This window comes from Suricata suricatta, chromosome 4, assembly GCF_006229205.1.
Source record: "Suricata suricatta isolate VVHF042 chromosome 4, meerkat_22Aug2017_6uvM2_HiC, whole genome shotgun sequence".
Taxonomy (NCBI): Eukaryota; Metazoa; Chordata; class Mammalia; order Carnivora; family Herpestidae; genus Suricata; species Suricata suricatta.
In genome coordinates, this window is record NC_043703.1 from 110,761,045 (window position 1) to 110,771,798 (window position 10,754).

The 10,754-nt window shown below is 38.8% G+C and overlaps 1 long non-coding RNA gene across 1 annotated transcript; it reads left to right on the plus strand.

Moving 5' to 3' along the window:
- Positions 1-3,472: 3,472 nt before the first annotated feature.
- Positions 3,473-9,609, plus strand: LOC115289024. The gene is made up of 3 exons (XR_003907344.1): positions 3,473-3,591; positions 4,249-4,298; positions 9,508-9,609. It is a non-coding gene; the product is annotated as an uncharacterized LOC115289024 (long non-coding RNA).
- Positions 9,610-10,754: the final 1,145 nt, after the last annotated feature.

Below are 10,754 nucleotides of genomic sequence, written 5' to 3' on the forward strand. Positions count from 1 at the left end.
CCTGAACAACAAGCCCTATTAGTGTTAGCAGTTGTTGGGAAGAATAAAGGGTTGTGAGGGCAATAGAAACACGGGGCCATGGGGCAGAAGTAGTGAAGGAGCATGGAGCACAGACAATCTATGTCCACTCAGTTGGGGTGAAGCAAAGCATCCCGAACAAAACCTTCCATCTTTGTTCGAGCAAAGCCTGGGTTGCACAAAATCTATGAGACCAGAAAACCTGAAGTCAAGATTGACTTTCTGTTTGCACCTCACTCTGCCACAGGTAGGCCACACTGGGGTAGAAAATGACATTGACAGAGGTAGAAATAACCCTGACAAATGCCTCCAGGGGTTTGGGTTTGAGGGTGCCCTCAACTTTTTAAGCACCTGTATTGCCTTTTAATCCGCACAGATGAAATATATTGAGTTTGCTCAATGTTTAACCTCAATATGATAGCCTTTTTCCTAGTTGGCACTCCTAAATACAGCACATTAGGAATTTGAAAACAAAATAAATCTCAATTTCCTTCTACTGTATTCACACAGGGATTCATTTGGAATTTTATCTTCACAGAAAAGCCTTGTTGAGAAGGAACCATGCTTTGGGGCATGTATCTGTTTGCTCTTAGAACCATTCCTGCTCTCTCCTTGCTCTTTCGTAGTCTAAGGGGCTCAGCCCTGCAAAGTACATTGCCATCTGGCTGCTACAGAGGTTCTGTAAAAGGAGCCTCTGAGTAGGGTGGATGAGAGAGGCTGGAAGAGTCCACTCCCGACCCCCATGTGATTTGGAGGTAGTTCTGGCAATAGCTGCACTTCCTCTGAGGTCCTGGAACTTGACCCCTTCCATCTAGGGATGGCAGTGGATTCCTGCTATTACCAAACTCACGGTTTCCATTTGACCTTTCAGTTCTTTCAACACCTTAGTAACTAGTTCCCTAGTTTAAATCCCTCTGTTGAACTATCTGGTGGTGAATCTATTTTCCTGAGTAGATCCTGACTAATATAACAACCAACTGCTTTTTTACTAATAGGTTCTGGGTTCAAAAGATAAGTGATTCTGTTTGAAGTCTTTGGGGGGAGTCTCTCTTTTGTCTGTTGACCAACAGGTAGTCTGCCAGTTCCCAGTGATCACTTTGGCAATTGTCACTCTTGTTGGTAGAAGTGAAACAAACATGTTGGAAGCGGAATGAGGGTTTAAGAATCTCCAAGAATTTTATAAGATGAATATTTTATGGGTACAAGAGAAGGCACATTGAAGGGGACATATGGACCTGTTATTGACCTTGGCTAACTCCCCCAAGGATGGCCCCTGAAAAAGTCTCTTAACCCCTATAATATATTTTTCATTTGTCCTTGAATTTTTAAAAATTCTGCAAGTTAAGTATCCTGCCAGTGTAAAAATAGCCTCATTTGAAGTAACATGGGCAGTACACACATGCACACTCAGAGGCTCCACTCACTTCCTTCAATCAGTAAAGAAAAGCTCAAAATAATAAACCAGATTCTCTTGCTCTTTTTATTCCCCCTCTTGCTCTATTTGGTCACACTCTTAACAGAACTAAAAGTTGGTTTCCATGATAAACTTCATAGCTTCTATCTGAAATGAGTTTGCCCAAAAGAGTTCTAAATACTGGGAGAGAAAAGTACCCAAACCCCAAACCAAACAGATTTGACATTCAAAACACCTTCTTGAAGACGGACATTTGCAGGGACCTTGGGAATATAGTACATAGGGATTTTAATCCTGTTTCTCCAGTGACAGCTGGACCCGGACCAAGCAGTTTTGCTACTAACATTGTCATTGGGTGGGAGGGGTGGAGCTGGGGAAACCGTTATTTTCGCTTTTAACTTCAGAGCCTTTGGGCATCCATTCACCATGTGTGGAACTCAGCTGGCCTGAGCCGTACTTTCATCGGGCTCTCAGTAAGGCTTGGGAAAGCTTGAGAATGGAATGCTCATTTTTTTTGAAGTCTTTCTTTTGAACCCACTAATTTTATGAAATTTAAGCACATTGTTCATTGTGTAATTATAGATGAAATATTAGAGAAGTGGACTAATTATACACAATGCACTCAAGCCCAATTAAACTAGCATCTGTGGTGAATGTAAGGGTATTCTCTTTCGCTAATAAGAAATACTTTCTGAACAACAGAGAATAAAATCGTTAAATTGGATATGCTGTGGAGATTATAAATATCCTATTAGCATATAAAATGAGGGTTAACCTTATTTAATCACTGCATGCCAGATCATCAAAAGTCATATTGAACCCCTGTAATGTTACTGTATCTGTTCTGGAAAATAATAATAAAAATCCCACTATTAATAAACATAGCTCACTAGATGCTCTTCTTGTGTACTAAATTAAACTGTTGGAGAAACTCAAGTATTCCCTTAATTGCTTAACAAAATGGCAAAACTACTTTTATCTATTCATTGCGATATTACGCCTGATTCAGATTTCTGCCATCCCAGTGGCTGGACAGGTGTGTCTCCATAGCGAGGCAAATTAGCCTACTTCAAAATAAGTAAAATATATAGTCGCTTCTAGCAAGTGCCACAAGTGACCTTTGGAAAATGTAAATTAAGTGATTGCGCACACCAGGGGTGTATTCACAAAGAAAATGGATGTGCTTGAGACATAGTGCTACCATTGCTTCGGGTATTAATTGGCAGACCATGAAACCAGGGACATTTGTGTTTTAATCTGGGTCACAGTACATTCCATGACTTCTGCTTTTGTGATAAATCGTCAGGTCCGGGCAGAGCAACCTCTGTAGTTTAGTGAGAACAAGGAGTTATCCAAATTTAAGTTCAGCTCATTAGAAGTACTGCTTATGTGTAGTAACCTGCAATTCATGGGGCACTTGGGAGGCTCAGTCCGTTGAGTGTCTCTCTTGATTTTGGCTCAGGTCGTGATCCTGCGGTTCATGGGATCAAGCTCTGTGCTGAAAGTGCGGAGCCTATTTAGGATTCTCTCTCTCCCTCTCTCTCTGCCCTTCCCCTGCTCACTCGCTCTCTCTCTCTCTCTCTCTCTCAAAATAAATAAATAAACATTTAAAAAACAAGAAATTCACGACGGCAGAACTGAAGGCAGCATGGTTCCCTGCCTGTCAGTCGCGTGGGTTGTAACTGTCACAGCTGAAGGACAGAAACCAGTGAACAGGGATGGACACCTCAGGAGCAGGTGCTTGCTGGGACAGAGTGAAAGAGCTGAAATCCGTCTTCCTTTCTGCTCCTTCCTTCCCTGTTTTTTTCCTCTTCCTTTCCTTCCCTCTCTTCCTTCCAAAGAGTTCTTGTTTATATCCCTCCCAAGATCTGAAGACTATTTACCTTTGTGAAGGCAAAATTTTATTCTTGTGAAAATCTCCAGGAAAATCTGGAATAGAAACATATTTTTAAATATTGAGAATGATTGTGGCTATTACAACATTATGTTCCTCACCAGGTGCATTTATTATTTTTAATCATGTATGCTTTTTTTTTTTTTTTTAGTGGGACCCTGTCCTCTTACTTTGCCTATGTCTTCTCCCGGAGAAAACAAGTTCAGTCCAAACTTCTGTGCAAAGCTCGGATGGAATTTCAAAAAAAACTGAGAAGAAACTGGAGGTAAAGGGTCTGCAGGGGGCAGGGCAGCACATCCCGTGTGTCCCTCCCGACAGGGGCTGAATCCGGGAGTACAGCAAGGTCTACATGGGGAGTTGAAATTTGAAAAAGCACAACAGAAACAGAAACACGATGTGCTCCAGTCCTGTGTTTCATCCTGTGTTTCAGGATGCCGATGCAAAGAAAGCCAGGTGTATGTGCAAGAGAAACCACAGGGAACTCCTTTTGTGTCCTAGGGACCAAAGCCTGCTCAGCCAAGGAAGGAGCTTGTCTTTCCATTCAGTGCCATGCCCTGTTTCAGCTTTCCTCCAGGTTCCTTGGCTTCTAAGGCCACATGCACAATAAAAAAATATTTATGCGTTTACCTGGAAAGTACTCTGTGGCTCCTTTATGCTACAGAGAGGACAATGGGGAGTGAATAACAGCTATTTGTGCCCTTTCTGAGCAAACCGATGAGTAAGAATTTCAGCTTTTTGTTGTTGTTCCTCTTAAACCCAGTCGAAAAGGCGCTCTGCCTTCTGGAGCCATTTTTACAATTCATTGGCAGAGCTGGGTGAATTAAAGCCAGTCCTGTGCCTACATGTTTTAGGTGAGGTTGTGGGTCTGTCATGATAATATCACTTTAAATTGACCTTTGTCCTTCTTTTTTTCTCTCTTCAGGTCCAGCTTGCATAGCAATGTGGCCAGACCTCAGCATCATCACATTACGGGTAAATGGTTTGGTTCTGACACAGGATCATTTTGACTTCAGAAAAGCAGTAGTCAATGTCTAGAAGGGGGCGGGGGGAAGCTCTTTATTGAGACGATCAAAAGGGACATAAAGGCAAAAACTGACTTTCACTGCAACAGGACTGAGGACCAGGCCTCCAGTGTCCTTATTGTAATTCATTGCTTGTTTCTAGGCCCCATGATAGAATTCTTCCATAACAGACAGAGGACTTTGTGAAATTGTAAATGAGTATGACTTCAAGCACTCTGTGGAAATATATTCTCCCCCTATAGCCCATACATTATTTCTGCTTAGTTATGGTGGCTCACATTTCCCGTAACTATCAGAGAGAACTTAATTCAACTCACACCACATCACTTTAAAATTGTGCAGCTCTCTTAATCAACCTTTGTATCAGGCACAAATGTGCAGTATGACCTAATTTGAAAATGTCTCAAAGTGCTGACTCAAACTGTTAGTGAATAAAGGCTAGTCATTACCATTATGACACTAATGTGATGCAATATAAAATTGAGGTGCATCAGCCGAACATTAGTTTGCAAAAATATTAGTGATTGAAGCCATTTTCTGTTCATATTTTATTTATACTTCCATGTATGTATATATACATACATATGCATGTATTTATTTATTTTTTGTTTTTCTGAAACAGCCTTGCAACACAATTTTTAAGTGCAGAGGAAGAAAGTCACATTTTTAACTCGGATAAAGCCAGTAGATTAAAAGTAGATCCTGTGTATATCATAAGCTCCCCTCTGTAAGATGAAGATGTGTCCTCACTGAACTCTTATTAGAATATTTATATACATATATGCACCAACATATGAAAATCGTCTTCTTCCCTGTACTTTAGAGCCAGATTCTAAGATTTTAAACAGCCCTGGTCCTACTAATTCCTTACTACTTCTCTGACTTTTATATGTTGGAATAATAAGGATTTGAATTGATTTCTTTTATGGACTCTCTTTCCCATTCCCTTACTTGACCAAAAAATTTTCTTGAGATAGAAATACTCTTAATAAATATTGTCATTAATTACTTTTGAACAGAAGAAAGTAGGATATAGGAAATTATTTAGCCTCAACCCCTCTTGATAATACTTTAAAGAATGCAACCTAAATTATCTGTTATACAATTTAGCTGGCTTTAAAGAAAAGTACATGTGCTTACATCCTAGGGCTAGTATTGGTTTCAATCTGTAAGGTGATCATTAATAGTTGAAAATAAATCAGCATGAATCTTTCCTAAGTTAGAAAAATTGTCCCAGTGGTCACTCAGAAATTCCGCTCTGCACCACAGTTTGGGCCTCTTGAAGTCTGAAAAATCTGAACAGCAAAGTTGTGTGTTAGTGATCAAATACTTCGGATTTTATTTATTTAACAGCGAGAACAAGCCAGGCACACAAACACAAAGGAGATAGGTTATTCTTTAAAATTCTCAAGGATAAGGAGTTTTGGCTATCAAGAAGTCATTTAACCTGGTAGAGCGGCGAAACATACACGCTCTTCATAATGTATCACTACAATCAGTAGAAAATACATCTAAATTAGAATGGTGACAAGCTTAGTTTATCCACTTTTTAGAAAAATAGGTCAAGTCTTCAAGCAAGATATGTAGAAATTCGCTACTATGTGATGACTTTAGTATTTCAGCCCGTTTTACATTATGTAATATAAGGTTGGGGTTGTTTTTATGACCTAGGTTTTATTTCCACATTAAGATAATCCAGATTTTTAAAAAGTAAGTTTGAAAGATCTCAAAGTGGACTGGCCAAAACTAACATTCAGAAGCGCGGGTGCTTTTGAGCACACGCACGCAGGCACACTTTCAGTTTACCTAAAAAGGAGGATCGCCTTTTTTAGCTAAAATACAATTGTCCTTACTTGTAAGTTCCAGGGGGAAAAGGTATGTGGGTGTGATCGCTGTGAATGGATTGCCAGCCTCGTAACAGTTCATCATTCTTAAATGATAGAAGTGGAGCAGCACCCTCTGAGAAAAATCTTTCCTGTGGATTTGACTTTGTCCACGCCAGGACAAATGGCGTGCAAAGTTGGAATAATTCTGAGATATAAGACACCTCCATGACTGTCCTTGGGATGCTGAGGAGCCGACAGTCCTCTTTGGAAGATGAGGGGAGAATGGCCCCTGCCCTCTTAATTGATGATTTACTGTGCTCTCCCCTGGGGCCACAACTGATGATCTGTAAGCTTGTTGAATTTTGAAGCAAATACTAAATATAATCAATATATAAATATAAAAAAAAAAGAGGGAGAAAAAATGCAATGAAAATTTATGACCTTAACATTCCTTCAGGGTCAAGCAATTTATCAAATTCTCTCACTTTCTGGTTTCAATTACACAGCCATTGTGGAAGGAACTTATTTTAGCAGGTTCATTTGCCTCAGTGGGGAATACAGGACTTTGGCCTAATGCTTCACCTTTAGTGCAGGCCATTTGAGCCTTAGAACAAATACCAATCATCACTCTTTGGGAAAAAAGAATCTGCATCGGCGTGGCCTATTGGAATGGGGTTTCTGTCAAGGTAAACGGTTGTCGGCAATGACTGTGGTAGAGTGGCGATAAATCCCATTTTATTGCTGAAAAATTCCAGCTTCTCTCCATGCCTGACAGCTCCCCACATTCTCATACCCATTTGGGCAATTTCTGCGCTATGTCCATCTGGTTCTCATTACCTCTCAACCTGCCTGTGTCTGATCCAGAAAAAGTGCAGGTCAGAAACAGGGGAAAAGAACTGAGGTGATGGACAAAACAGAAAGCAGGGGGTGGCCCTTGGGGGTCGGGGTGGAGGTGAGAGAACAACGGGGAAGTGGGGATCCGAGCTTAGCCTTGGGCCAGTTGCTGGAAGGGGCCACTTGGATATATTGCAGAATGATAATGACGGAGCCCCGGTCAGGAAGCCAGAGGAACCTGTATCTTTAAATTCAGGTTTTTAAAAAGCACCTGTTTTAAGGTGGCATAGAGAGGGTGTGGTGGGTGGATGGGGCGATTCAGAGAATCAGAGAAGGAAGAGTCCAGGTCCATGTCCTCTACTAAGAGCACTGTGTTGTGGAGTGGAAGACCTCGTCTAGAGGAGGAACAAGCATCAAGGAGCTTGGATCGCCACGCTCAGAGTTGGCACGCCTCTAAATATGGGGATACAACTCTGCTGAAGATTTCATTTTTGTTCAATGTAATTTTTTGAAGATGAAAACTCTAGGGTCTTCTGCAGTGGTGTCTTCATTCATTATTTTTCTGAGAAAATTAATATTTATAATGAACTTGTCCTAATCAGTGTGTTTAGGATAGGGTCACTCATGGAATGACAGGACTAGCACTGGGTCACTTGGGTGTTCATAATCCTATGCACGATCACTTTCGGAATTGCTGTGCATTTGTGCTTCCAGAAAGTTGGCCTCATTCTCTGAAGCTCAAGTCTTTTTGATCATAATTGCTTCTGACTTAAAATTACCTATAGTCGCTGGAAGATGCCTCCTGGGGACAAAAGAGAAATAAATACAGTAAATATCTGACAATAGATATTAACAATAACCCCACTTAAAGATTAACTGACATTAGACTAAGACGAAACTGCATATCTATATATGAGTAAATACAAAATGACTTATTGTGCTGAGATAATTATAATTAATACTAAAATAAAATTTATGGCAAGTGTACTGAAGTATAAATGATGAAGATCTGCAAACTTTTAATAAAGAAAAAATAGAATTAGCTGAAGTGTGAGATGGATGGTAGTTACTTCGCCACCGGTTCCGAAGGCAAATTCTACATGCAAATGTCTTAAAACCAAGTCGGTGTTTTCTGAAACGTGATGGAAAGCTGTGGTTATGGGTTGCAGACAGTCTACTATGCGAGGTGTGTCTGGACAGACAATATCACTTAGGCACCTTCTGCATCTCAGGGGTACAGAGCGCATTCCAGGTCCTCAAAATGCACTTTCTGCGCAGTGAGACCCCTAAGTGCAGCCATGAATAATCTCGGTTTCATTGGCTGAGTTCTAATATCAAAATTATATTAAATTTTAGTGGCTGAGCTGAACCATGTAGACCAGAAACACTGGCTTCCAAAATCTGAGATTTAATTTCTAAAATTTTAAGCCATGCATATTCAGAAGAAATTCTATAAAATGTACCTGATGTTGGAAGTAAAGGCCACTTGGGACGTTTAAGTGGAGAAAGAGATTGTCAAGATTTTAAATTCAAGTAACTAGATAATTTGGGCTGAAGGAAGTTACAGGTGATCAGAGATCAAAGTTCGTTATTTGGCAGTTTTAAAATGGATAGCTTTAGTCAACAAGTACACTTCGAAAACTGACATTTTCACGTGTACATATTAAAAGGCATAAGGCATAAACCTTTGGCTAGTACTGTGTAGCCATTAAAATGGCTGGAATGAAAGACACCTTTAATTTGGAAAGTAATTTCAGATTCTTAGCCAAAAGGAATCTCTCTCACTTGAACTTTACTTTTCTGGGCTCTACATATATCAGAGATGCGATCATTGAAACTCTAAAGGATATTTGTTTCTTTTAGTAGCATAGCAGAAAATTAATGGCGTGGGGGAGGGGGAAGTGACAACTTAAGTTGATGCTTGATAGTTGTTTACTTATACATGTGTGTCCAGATTGCAGTGTCCTGTAAAAGAAAGGGAAAATAAAGAAACCAAAGCATTCATGTGCTTTTATGCAACTTGGGACACATGGAAGAAAGTGCTTAGAAGGCTAGTGAAATATTTACTAAACAGATCATTTACATTAAACTTTTGTGTATGCAAAACCCCGAGCACCTACAAAAAGAGAACCAACTTTAGCTATAAGGAATATTTCGGCATCAAAATGGTTAATAGTATTATAGCTTCAAAAGAGCCTATTGGCTCACCCTCAAGGATGCCCTGCAGTTGTTGTGAAAGTCATCAGATGAAGCTAGCCTTCTCAGCTAGCCTTTAGATTTGTCTGCTAACAGTAAAAATACTATAATAAATCGGTAACATATGTTGCCAGGCAAGGAAAAGTGATATAAATAAAGAGACCAGGAGACCCAAACCAAGTACAATGTGAAAAGAATTTAACTTTCAATCTATTCGTTGGCTAATTATCATTTGAAAAGTAATTTGAAAGTGTTACAGTGATTTGCTTATATTCTTCCTCATTTTTCTTTTTTTCTCTTCAGATTGCATTCTTACCCAAATACTCTTCGTGATTGCCTGCTTTGCGGCTTTGGGGTAAGTCCCAGTTTTCCACAACCTTAAGAAAAAAAAAAAATGCATACCATGAAAGATGCCAAAAAGACTTATGTGTCCTGATGTGCAGGTTTTGTGAAATATACATGGGTTTGTTTTGGGGGATGGGGGGTGGGGAACGATGTTGGTAATGAAATAAAGAGAAGGGGTTTGTTTCTGCAAGGATCAAGAGGGTGTGAAAGTGTGCATTGCAAAAGAGGCTCCCATCAGGAAAGCCACCTCTGGAATGGAAATGACAAAGCTTAGAACACACACAATCAATTATTTTCACTAGCATTTAAAATATAGAAAACAAAATCTGCTTTGGGAATTGACTGAATATTTTATTTAGCTTTTTTATTGAGACATCCTTTGAAAAATGGCATAATATAAATAGTTTTACAAAGCAACAATATAATCAATCTCTAAACTAGAATATAAATCAAGGATTTCATTAACTGCTAGTAGCCAGTTTAAATTGTAGTCTTGTCCATAATGTCTATCTATCTATGTATGTCCAAGTTATATTAAAAACCTTTAAATGGCTTTGTAATATCAGCTACATCTAGCTATTATAATAACTAATGGTACTGTTTTATAAATCAATACATGTATTCTTGATAAATTCATATCCAGTTAATGGTGTAATTTAAATAAAAAATTAATGTAATAAAGGACATACAGAAACAGGCAGGAAATCTTTAAAGGTTAAGAGACAAATTTGTCTAAATTCATTTTTAAGCTGTTTTGAAAAAGTTTATACTTAAAATCAGCTGAGATTTACCTTGTTTCTGTAAAACTAATCTCTCCATGCCTGTTAGTATCCAGTAATGAATCTGTGCGTTATTTTCTTTTTAACTGTTAAGTTTTAATTACATACTTATGATACTATGAGATATATTACTACCATTATACTCTTTTGCAATTATTGAATATTCTTTAGAAAAATAGAACAAAACTAAAAAATCTCAAACCAGTAATTTATTTTTAATACATGCATGAAATGTAAGTGTTCTCTCTATATTTTTTATATCTATAAATGAACTGTTCTGAGAATCTCCAAAGCTATATACAAATTTTATTTAAGGTGAAAAAAGGACTGATTAGCTCAATAAATTTGCATGCGCAAAAGCCCAGCATTTTTACTGCTTTCTCCGAATGAACATCCTAGGAATTTTAGAAAGAAAAGAAAAATGCT